Consider the following 12,174-nt stretch of genomic DNA (forward strand, 5'->3'; position numbering starts at 1 on the left):
AGGAGACCTATCTAGAAAAAAGTTGCTACATGCAATGTCAGAAATTACTGCCTGTGTTTCTCTTCTAAGATTTTTATGGTTTCAGGTCTCACATTTAGGTCTTTAATCCATTTTAAATGTATCTTTGTTGTGTATGGTGTAAGCCAGTGGTCATTATTTTGCATGTAGCCATCCAGTCTCCTAAACCCCATTTGTTGAAGAGGCTGTCTTTTTCTCATTGCATATTCTCTGAGGCTAATGAGATCTTAAACATAATACTTCACTTTAATTGGGGACATTAAATACGTTGAATACTTGATTTTTTACCAACTAATATTTCTTTAGCTGCTACGCTATGCTGGGGGAATATAAATACTGGACAACTCTTTAAAGAGGCATGTATAAATAAGTTATAATATAGTGATATGTGCAACATATCACTGACATATCTGACATACAGGGTCAGAGAAGGAATGTTTAATGCTGTTTTCTGGGAAGGACTGACAATTCCTGGTGGAAATGGGTCTGAAGCTAGGTTTTGAAAAATGAATAATCATAGCTCATTGGGCAGGTGGGATAGGAGAAGGCATCCAGCCAGAGGAAGAGAGGAATAGAATGTACAAAGGCAGAAGCTGTTAATGGTCTGGTATGGGAAGTAGTGTGGTAGGAGCTGAGGCTAGACAGGCAGTTTATGAAAGGTTTTAACGTAGTACTAAATGAGATGTATTTATCCCCTAGGACCTAGTGAAACAAATTAATGTGGAATTAGTGTTTAGAAAGACCACTTTGATGGCAGTATAGGGAATAAATGAAAATAGGATGAGATTAGGAAGCAAGGAGAGTAGCGAGAAGTCTATTACAATAATTTGAGCAAGAAATATTTGATGAGGTTAGTGAGGCTGGACTAGAGAGAAGGGAGAGGCATTCAAGCAATTAGGAGGTAGTATCAGTGAGAATTGGTGAATTTTATTAAGAGACAAAATAGCTGAATAGTTAAGTCTTTGGCATCATATATAGAACTAAATTCAGGTCCAGCCTTGCTTTTTATCAATTTTATGACTTTGTGTCAGTTATTTAATTCTCTTATTAATAAATTCTCTTTCCTCGTCTGTAAAATGAGTACTTGAAAAATAGTTTAGGGGCACCTGGGTGGCTCAGTCGGTTAAGTGGCTGCCTTCGGCTCAGGTTATGATCCCGGGCTCCTGGGATCGAGCCCCGCATCGGGCTCCCTGCTCAGCAGAGAGCCTGCTTCTCCCTTTCCCTCTGCCTGCCGCTCTGCCTACTTGTGCTCTCTGTCAAATAAATAAATTAAAAAAAAAAAAAAAGAAAGAAAAATAGTTTAGTTGAAACTTTAAGAAGCCTTCATTTAATTGACTTCCAGATTAATTGTTCCTCTCCATTCCCTCAGTAAAACAGATTTATTTGATGTCTCTGGCAAGCCTTCAGCTTGTTGATCTTCCTAAATAAGCAAAAGTAAATAACAAAAGTAACCAGTCACAATAGGCCTCATACTTTGATTCCCCCCCTTTTTAAGATTTGATTTATTTAGAGAGAGTGTGCTTGTGCAAGCAGGGGGAGAGGCAGAGGGAGAGAGAGAAATCTCCAGCAGACTCTGCCCTAGTGCAGAGCTCAACATGGGGCTCAACTACACCACCCTGAGATCATGACCTGAGCTGAAATCAAGGGTTGGATGCTTAACTGACTGAGCCACCCAGGTGTCCCGATGTCACTTTTATGAAATGTCCCAAATAGGCAAATCCACAGAGACAAAAAGATGAGTGTTTGTCAGAGGCTGAGTGGGGAAAGGGAGAATGGAGAGTGGCTGCTAATGGGTATAAGGTTTCTTTTTGGGCTGATGAAATGTTCTAAAATTAATGGTTGACAGAACTGTTTGTTACAACTCTGAATATAATCAAAACTACTGAATTATATACTTTGAAAGTGAATTTTATGGTATGTGATTATATTTGAATAACAGTATCATAGAAAATACTAATATACATACCACATTCACATTTCTGCAGTTGTCCAATAGGTCATTTTATAGTTTTTCTTCTTCCAGTCTAGAATTCCATCCAGGATCATGCATTACATTTGATTATCATGTCTAATTACCTGCTCATGTTTTTGAGAGGTTACAGTAAGAAATGAATAAATGGTTAGATCCCTTGGAAGTGAAAGGGGAAATGTTTTTCCTCGTTCTTTCTTAACTGGAGAAAGAATCTACATTATCTTAGATGCATGCAAAATAAAATGTTTGGTTAAAATTTTGGGACTTTCACATGGATCTAAGCTTTTAATGAAGCTTAAGCGAGCTAGCATTTTGAGATATTAAGGTGTGTTTTTAAAATAACTCAGGGGGCACCTGTGTGGCTCAGTCGTTGGGCGTCTGCCTTCAGCTCAGGTCATGATCCCAGAGTCCAGGTATCGAGTCCCATGTCGGGCTCCCTGCTCTGCGGGAGGCCTGCTTCTCCCTCTCCCCCTCCCCCCTGCTTGTGTTGCCTCTCTTGCTGTGTCTCTCTCTGTCAAATAAATAAAATCTTTACAAAAAAAATAATCAGAAATTTCTTGAAGTGTGAATACTTGTTTGAATGGATTTGAAGTAACAGAAGGACTCTAAATAGATTTTAAAGATACTGTTGGTAATTTTGTATGTTTTACTGTATCTTGGTAATTGGCCTAAATGACGCTAATATATTTTTTTAAGGCCCTAAAGTTATCTAGATGTGGTGCTAGCAACCATTTTTACATAGAAAGACAGGAAATGTAGAATGGTAAAATGCTGAAATACTACTTTTACTTTGTGATTCCAAGTATACTTGAATCACATAGACCCTGGTATTACAGAAGTTTTCTGCTTGTAATAATTGCCTTATTAATTTTGGCATAGAAAGTCTTTGGATGTGAAAAATAATTTTGTATTAAAAAGTAACTACCTCTGAAGAAATTGTGTGGCATGGTTACAGAAATGTCTGCTCTGTAACTGTTGATGGTATTAAAAATACTGATTATTTTGCCCATTGCGGTGGTACTATTTCTGCTTGAAAGAAGGGAATGATATGGAAATCAGAAATAGTTTATTTGGGTATGTGTATGGGAGGATTGTAGGCCTGAAGTTCAGGTATTTTGCTTAATAGAATACAGGTAGATATGTTCTCTTCTGGTTTCCCCCTTCCCTTTATATACCTTGATTTTAATTTTTATCAAGTCTGTCTATCTGGCCTTTGCCGCTGTGGCCCATTGATCTGTCCATCTGTCTGTTACAGTGCATATTGGGTACTTCCAGAAGTATGAATTCAGTGATGCAAAGGACAGGCGGGCTGCAGCAGCAAAGGTAGGACAGAATCATTCCAAAGACAAGTCATTAAAGGACCATTAAACACACACATGTGCAAGCACATTTTGGCAGCAAGTACCTCATTATTTAAGGGCATACCGTTTATCCTATAAATCTTGATGACAAGCCTGTTCTGACATGACAAACTTGGTATATCCACTTATAAAGGGCACAGTTTTATTAATTTTATTACTTAGGCAACAGAGTAAATTGGTGTTTGCCACTATCTTTTAAAAAAAAATGCTGAATAATAGAAGAAATGGTTAAATGGAGGATATTAATGTTATTTGCTTGATTCATGGACCTGGTTGATTTTCAGAAACTATGATGACAGAGGACCCATTTGTAAAACTGTGGGAGAAAAAGGAGGAAGAAAGCTAGATTGATCTGGCCATGTGTGTATATTTTATTATGTCCGAATCTGGAATATTTTGATGGAAATAATCTAAATTTTGCAGGTTGTTTAACTTCTATGAGGAAGTTTAAGGATTTCTATTTAAATATTTGTACCATTTACTTAGATATTTATATCCATTTGCTTGCAAAATGATAGCAATTGCAATACCAATACCTGGCTTCTTTCCTTTTTTTAAATGCTGTGTTAGAATGAGAGAGCAACAGCATTTTTTATACTGAATTCTAAGACTAAATCAGAAGCAAGCTTTAAGAACTCAGGCAATATAATGCAAATGTTTGAAGAAAAAGAAATGGAAAGCTTACATATAAGGTAAAGTATGGGGTTGCTTATTTATATTATGCTAGTATTGGCTGACAAAGTGAGATTCTAGGGATAGCTGAATGATACAGATTATTTGCATCATTTTCTTTGTTGATGTGCTTCTAAAAGGAAGAGGCTATGTTTTTCTAAATAGGTTAATACAGTGCTTTTCAAGGCTTCCCAAATGAAAAGGCAGATACAGGTTTGTATTTGGCTTTCAGTGAAGATTGCTGGATTTTCAAAATGACTATAAAACCTAAGATCTCAAGTAGCCACTGCTTAAATTCTGGGCCAAAAGGCTGGGGGGTTAGTAGTTCATACTATAATAAACTGTATACTACATTGAGAAGAACTAGTCTGCAATCTCTTTGAAGTTTCATGGTATACCATAGAGGTTTTTTGAATCAATTGTGTTGAAACAAGGTATTTTGGTGTTTGAGAGCCCTTTTTTGGGGGTCTTGGAAACCTTTTTGGTTAACTTTTTTACTTTCCTATTTTCATATTTAGCCCCTTCTTCCAAATGTATTTGAAGGATTTCATGGTCTAAATAGATTGTAAATCATTGTTTACCTTGTATTAAAATGAGTATTTGTCACAAGTCTGTAATTTCTTTAAAATTGTCCAATCTAGATCAATATAAACAAACTAATTCTGAATTTTAGAGACCTAGGTTCCTTCTAATCCTGACTCTGCCACGATTGACATTTCAGAAATAACTTCTACTTTTCAGTTTTTTTCCCTTTTAAAATGGATGTTGGTGGTACCTTTACAAAATTTGGTTGTCTTTTTGAAAAGGGATTCTTAGTAAGGGTGTGAAGATGGGAACTGTTAACTGGATCTATCATTGCTCAGATTTGATTTTTATTTATTTATTTTTTATAAAGATTTTATTCATTTATCTGACAGATACAGCGAGAGAGGGAACACAAGCAGGGGGAGTGGGAGAGGGAGAAGCAGGCTTCCCGCTGAGCCAGGAGCCCAATGCAGGGCTCGATCCCAGGACCCTGGGATCATGACCTGAGCCGAAGGCATATGCTTAACAACTGAGCCACCGAGGCACCCCTCAGATTTGATTTTTAAAAAAAATAGTGTTCTTATGTCAATGTCAGTCTACAATTGAAATATTTTAGAAGAAAAATAAGTGGGTTATATTGGTGCTCTTTCTCACTTCCTGCTCTGGTTCCACTTTATTCTGTAAGTTGCTATTTTTTTCCTTCAATATTAATGTGGGGTTAAAAATTGTACAATATTTTCTGATATGAACATACCAGTTTGGCATTTTTTCCTCTCCCTATTGTGTGTCTCCTTCCTATTGTTTCCTTCCTTTTCCTTTCTTGACCTAACCTAACCTTGGAAGTGGGCTTGCTGGACTTTGGTTATAGACATTTATGGTTTTTATAAATTAAATAAGATGGAATGTTTTCAAAGGTTACTGAGTTTATCTTCACACCAATTGTGTGTGAACTGTCATTTTCTTTGCACCTTTGCTGACACTATTAAGAATCTTAAAATTTTCATTAGCCTGATAAAATATTGCTTGGTTTAATTGAACATTTCTCTAAACTGTCTTTTCATATCCTTTGCACTTTTTCTTAATGAGTTCTTAATGTGATTGTTACTGTAGCTCTTTTCTCCAACTTGTTATTTGTTTTAAACATGTATGTGGTAACAAATGAAAAAGTTATTACCATCTCCAAATGATTACATTTATAACTTTATTTTTTTTTTACATTTATAACTTTAATATACCTCTTTTCCATTACCTTTTGACATTTTCCTCTTCCTTCTCTCACCTTTGATAACCCACTCTGTGCCACCTATATTTTTATGTTATCAAAGTCCTTTTGGTTTGTGATCATAGCCAAGTATTAATTTGCTCATAGCTTGATTTTTTTTTAAGTGACACTATTGAACAATGTTTGCTTTTATGACAGTCCAAGTAGTATATTAGGATTATTACTTTTTTTTTTTTAAAAACAGGCTTAATGCCAAATGCTCTGGACCTTCCTGAGAACAATGCTTCTGGTATCAAGGTCATTTGGATTGTATTTACACTCTCCTGGAACCCTCCATCCTGCTCTTCTAATCAGGATGCCCTTCCCACTAAGCCTCTTTTTTTTTTTTTTTTTTAAAGATTTTATTTATTTATTTGAGACAGAATGAGAGAGAGAGAGAGCTCATGAGAGGGGGGAGGGTCAGAGGGAGAAGCAGACTCCCTGCCGAGCAGGGAGCCCGATGCGGGACTCGATCCCGGGACTCCAGGATCATGACCTGAGCCGAAGGCCGTCGCTTAACTGACTGAGCCACCCAGGCGCCCCCCCACTAAGCCTCTTATTGTCCTCTTGAGTTGGAGCCTCTCTTTCTTAGATCTGTGTCTTTTTCTTGATTTAATCTCATTTGGTGGGCTACATCCTTAATTTATATTTTTATAATTTAAATTAATTTTTAAAAAGTATATATTCATGTACTTTTCTTAGGCTATTTTTTTTTTTTTGTTAAAGATTTTATTTATTTATTTGAGAGAGAGAGTGAGAGAGAGAAAGAGCACAAGAGGGGGGAGCGGGAGAGGGAGAAGCAGACTCCCTGCTGAGCAGGGAGCCCGATGCGGGACTCGATCCCGGGACTCCAGGATCATGACCTGAGCCGAAGGCAGTCGCTTAACCAACTGAGCCACCCAGGTGCCCTCTTAGGCTATTTTTTGTTGTGGCTCTGATGGTGTCTTTAATTTGCCTTCAACTTTGGTTGCTGGATGGGCTAGCTGAGAAAGTCTAGATTGGAATGTTTATTAAAGATAACTGCCTTCTGCACTTACTGTTGCTAATAAATCCAGGACCAGTCTGGTTCTCGTTTCTTGATGGCTTTTTTTTTTTTTTTTTTTTTAAGTTTCAGCCTTTTCTCTTTATCTCTTGGTTGTCTGAAGAGATGTGTTAAGTGTGAATCTTCTCATTGTGTTGGGCCTTGGTAGACACTTTCAACTGGAAGACTTGTGTCCTTCTAACGCTTTGGGAAATGAATTTATAATACTGCTTTTGTAATTTTCTTCTCTCTCCTCTGGAATTCCTGTTATGATTGTTAAAAACAATGGATAGTGGCTTAAATAAAAATGATGATAAAATTATATAAGAAAGATAGGAGGGAAGGTGAATGTTAAGAGTGCTGAATCTTCGGGGCACCTGGGTGGCTCAGTTGTTAAGTGTCTGCCTTCGGCTCAGGTCATGATCCCAGGGTCCTGGGATCGAGCCCTGCGTCGGGCTCCCTGCTCGGCGGGAAGCCTGCTTCTCCCTCTCCCACTCCCCCTGCTTGTGTTCCGTCTCTCGCTGTCTCTCTCTGTTGAATAAATAAATAAATAAATCTTTAAAAAAAAAAAAAAAGTGCTGAATCTTCATCATTTGCAAGGATGGTAATAGATAATATCTAAAATAGAAACATAGTAACTATCTGAGCAGAAGCATATTATTTAGGATAAAAGTAGTAAATACCAGAAGAAACAGGGAAAAGAATTTAAAATGCTTGCCTCAGAGGATTGGAAATCATAGTGACTGAGATGTGGCAGAGAGGATTGTTAAACCTTGAGGTTGTAATTAACTTCTAAAACTGTGCACATACACTAAATTAAAAAAATGTTTAAGCAGGGGCGCCTGGGTGGCTCAGTCAGTTAAGCGTCTGCCTTCGGCTCAGGTCATGATCTTAGGGTCCTGGGATCGAGTCCCATGTCTGGCTTCCTGCTCAGTGGGGGGTCAGCTTATCCCTCCCCCTCGGACCCTCCCCTTGTTCATGCACACGTGTGCTCTCAAATAAATAAAATCTTTAAAAAAAGGTTTAAATGTTTAAACAGTCATTTTTCATCAACCAGGGAAATTTTTCCTTAATTGATGTTCTCTAAGCTCTTTGACACAAAAATAAGGAACACTTCCTGAATTTGCATGTCATACTTGCACAGGGTTCTGGATTGTTTCAGTTTTTGTATATGTGTTGCTGAAGTGAGCACTGCTATCTTCATTCTTTAAAATCCTCTCAGCAAATATATGTAGAAGTGTTCTCAGTCCAGGTATTCATTATAAACATCACGAAGGGAGGAAGGTTCCAGTTGTATATGCCACATGTTCCTTTTTCATGATTCTTAGTCATTGAGCCTGTGTATTTTGAGAATAATTGGCAGGAAAACGTATTGGAGACATACATTGCCTATTACAGCTAGGTTATAAAACTTTATTTAAATGATACAGCAGTATATTTGTGTCTATTTCAAGATCATTTGGATTTATGACTACTTTTTGAGCTTGAAAGAAATTTACAGTGGCTTTTTTTTTAATAGGGTCTTTTTGAGATACAGATTAAAACTTCTATACTCCTTTAAATAAGCACTATGATTTTTAAAGAATCTCACTTATGTTTCTGTTTTACAAATTTTTGTGTACCATATACACATATATAGAGTGTAAGTAAGAAATAGTGAATTGCTAATCAGAATCCTAACACTTATCAATAGGTATTTTGATTTGCTGTGATGAGAAGGGAGGAAGTACTAGTTCAAATACTGTACTGCTAAAATTTGTTATTAAGAAGTAGTTGGGAATGTGTATGTATCTCTTTTTTTGAAGTGCTTCCAGAAGAAGAGAGAACTGTTACACAACACTTAATATTCATTTCACTTTGCAGAACTAATTCAATTTGTATGCCATCTTTAGGTAGTTTGGAGATGGCTAGTGGTTGTGTTAAGTGAAGTGCAGTACCTTGAAGTCACTCAAATGTTTTGGTTGTGTGTTTGTGGAACATTTTCAGTGTGTGCCACAATAGCTATGTATAGAATGCTAATACTTCGGGCTTGACGATTGGAACCCAGAGGTGAGCTTATGAACAGATAACTAAGAAGATTCTTAAATAATTCTCTAACAGTTCTGAATTACTGCAAAAATAGTAAAGTAATATAAGTTGGTCTATATAGAATCTTCGTTTATAGTTTAAATTAGCTCCGTTATACCAAAGTAATGTGGAATTGGTAGTTACCTGGTTTTTGGCCTTTCCTTTTGGTTCTTACGCTTTTATCTGTAGGATTATTTTTTCCCCTTGATAGAGTATGCAGGACTTTTTCCCCCTCGGGAGACTGAGAGCCAAGAAAATCTTGCTTTGAGTGGGGCCTCATGTAATGGTAAATGTTTAAAAGTAGGGTTATGTTTGTTGGAGGTGACATGGCTCTTGATCAAGTAGATGCTGAAGCATGCAGTGCTTTTAAAGGTGTCAGTTTTTTTCTGATGTAAAATAGAAGTTTTACCTATCCTTCATATAAAAGTGTCCCTTTCATCACATACCCGTTTGGTTTGCAGTTGAATTTTTACAGAATAAATCAAATGATTACACGCAGTAATAGTATCCTTTCTTCTTTTTACAGAAATATTTTATTTATTTTATTAAATTCTGATTAAACTCTTGACATTCTTTTTTTTTTTTTTTAAAGATTTTATTTATTATTTGAGAGAGAGAGTGAGAGAGAGAAAGAGCACAAGAGGGGAGAGCGGGAGAGGGAGAAGCAGACTCCCTGCCAAGCAGGGAGCCCGATGCGGGACTCGATCCCGGGACTCCAGGATCATGACCTGAGCCGAAGGCAGTCACTTAACCAACTGAGCCACCCAGGCGCCCAAACTCTTGACATTCTTCTAGAGGTGAAATCTTGACTCTCTAAATTTGAGGTGACATAGAAGGAAGTAATTGCCTTCATAAAATGCGTGTACAAGGGCAAGTGAAGAACAGCAAAGCCAAATTTGAGATGTTATTGATGGTAGTTCACTAAATACATTCATTGACAAGTTTTGGTACATCAGGATTACATTTGTATTTCAGATGCATACCTCAGCACAATTTCAAGTTAAGTATCATGGATCTACAGAATTATATTTGGTCAGAGCTTGTCAGTGTTAAATTTTCATTTTAATTAATCTCCAAGGGTAGTGAGTTAAACTGTGAAATTTTTGCTGAAGTCATCTTCCAAGAAGCATCTCCAGTGGGGAAGTCTCTTAACATCATTACTTTCAACATTTCCCCCGTCTCTTTTACCTTCCTTCTTGAAGGATAGCTTAGAAGTACATATTTGAAACTGGAAACTTTGAGGATTCGTGTTGTTTAGTTGTAAATTTGTTTTAAATGCATATAACTTTTAAGCCATTTGGGAATTCTGTGATTATCTTCCTCAGTTCTCCAAAATTACCTTTCTGTGCTGTGTTGGGCTAGAAAGCCAAAAACTATTTCTTCTCTTTTCTGCCACTGCCCCATCACCCCCCCTTTTTTTTGGTGGGTTTTAAGGGTGTGAGATTTTTCTGCAGTAGCAGAAAGGTAGCATTGCATTATCCATTCTTCATCTTTCTGCGTTATCAAGAGGCATTTGTGGCAAAGGCAGCAGCTAGACTGTTTTGTTGTGTACATCATCCTGGGTATCTAGAGGCAGTTGTGGCAGTGGTAGTGATGACTTCCTGATTCCTGCTTTCTAATCCTTGGATCACAGTCATCTGTTATTCTTGAATTTAGTGGTTCTGTTGGTGGCTTAAGCAGGGAGAGCTCCTTGTGATTCAGTGTGTTACGTTCTGGTGTCATTCTTGTAGACATAGCCTTATAGCCCCACTCCTCCAGTCCTTCTACTAATTAAGCATGAATTTCTTTTATTAATTCCCCCTTTGCTAAAGATACCTAGTTTGGGTTTTTATACTCTTCACCAAACCCCGAATGATCAAAGTCAAGAGCATCTTTTGGTGACAAGTACTGTTCTTCCATTTTGTATATGGTACTGTATGAACTTTGGATACATAAAGAATTTATTGTATGTCATTGACTAAGCTTTAATTATATTGCAGTTTTTAGTAACTCTTAGTATAAAGCTCTCAACATACTTATATACCTTTTAAGAGAAGAAAAATTATACTTGGATTACACATGATAATTTCTTAAAGAAATCAAGTATTTAATTAAATCTAAGGAGAATTTGGAAATGAAAACTTTTTTTTTTTTTAAAGATTTTATTATTTGAGAGAGAGAGAATGAGAGACAGAGAGCACGAGAGGGAAAAGGGTCAGAGGGAGAAGCAGACCCCCTGCTGAGCAGGGAGCCCGATGCGGGACTCGATCCCGGGACTCCAGGATCATGACCTGAGCCGAAGGCAGTCGCTTAACCGACTGAGCCACCCAGGCACCCGGAAATGAAAACTTTTATGGTTAGTATAACCATCTCTTAGAACTTGATGTAGCTTATATCAGTGCTTGTCAATTTCACTGTACATACACGTCACTTCAGGAACTTTTGAGAGTCTGGTTGAAATGATTCAGTAGATGTGGATTGGGACTTAGGATTTTGAATTTTTTTTTTAAGATTTATTTATTTGACAGAGAGAGAGCACAAGTAGGCAGAGAGGCAGGCAGAGGGAGAGGGAGAAGCAGGCTGTTTGCTGAGCAGGGAGCCCGACGCTGGGCTCCATCCCAGGACCCCAGGATCATGACCTGAGCCGAAGGCAGCCACTTAACCAACTGAGCCACCCAGGCACCCCACGATTCTGAATTTCTAACAAACTCAGGTGATTGTGATTTTGTGAACTACAGTTTGAGAAGCAAGGGCTTGTACTGTTTATAGTTGATGGTTATAAAAGTAATACTCTAAATTTCTATTCATATTATGAAGTACAAAAAAAACACATTTTTTTCCCACCCCATTCCCAGACCAATCCCCAGGGATGGTAACTCCAGAGCATCTTCAATATAAATCCTTCTAAACATTTTATTACATACTGAGTATATCATAGAACTTTACCAGGGGTGCCAGGGTGGCTCAGCCGGTTAAGCATCTGCCTTCTGCTCGGGTAATGATCTCAGGGTCCCGGGATCCGGTTCCCTGCTTAGTGGGGAGTCTGCTTCTCCCTCTCCCTCTGCTCCTCCCCTCCGCTCATGTTTCTCTCTCTCAAATAGATAAAGTATATATATTTTTAAGATTTTACTTATTTGACAGAGAGAGATACAGCGAGAGAGGGAACACAAGCAGGGGGAGTAGGAGAGGGAGAAGCAGGCTTCCTGCGGAGCAGGGAGCCCGATGTGGGGCTTGATCCGAGGACCCTGGGACCACGACCCGAGCAGAAGGCAGACGCCCAACAACTGAGCCACCCAGG

At 37.9% G+C, this 12,174-nt stretch overlaps 1 protein-coding gene and 1 pseudogene across 1 annotated transcript in view; one reads left to right on the plus strand and one right to left on the minus strand.

The window, feature by feature from the left end:
* ARIH1 (ariadne RBR E3 ubiquitin protein ligase 1) overlaps positions 1 to 12,174 on the plus strand; it is a 125,585-nt gene that overhangs the window by 25,832 nt on the left and 87,579 nt on the right. The gene's annotated exons all lie outside the window — the stretch shown is intronic.
* Positions 7,930 to 8,022, minus strand: LOC123325810 (annotated as a pseudogene).

Source organism: Neomonachus schauinslandi, chromosome 9 (assembly GCF_002201575.2).
Source record: "Neomonachus schauinslandi chromosome 9, ASM220157v2, whole genome shotgun sequence".
Classification (NCBI taxonomy): Eukaryota; Metazoa; Chordata; class Mammalia; order Carnivora; family Phocidae; genus Neomonachus; species Neomonachus schauinslandi.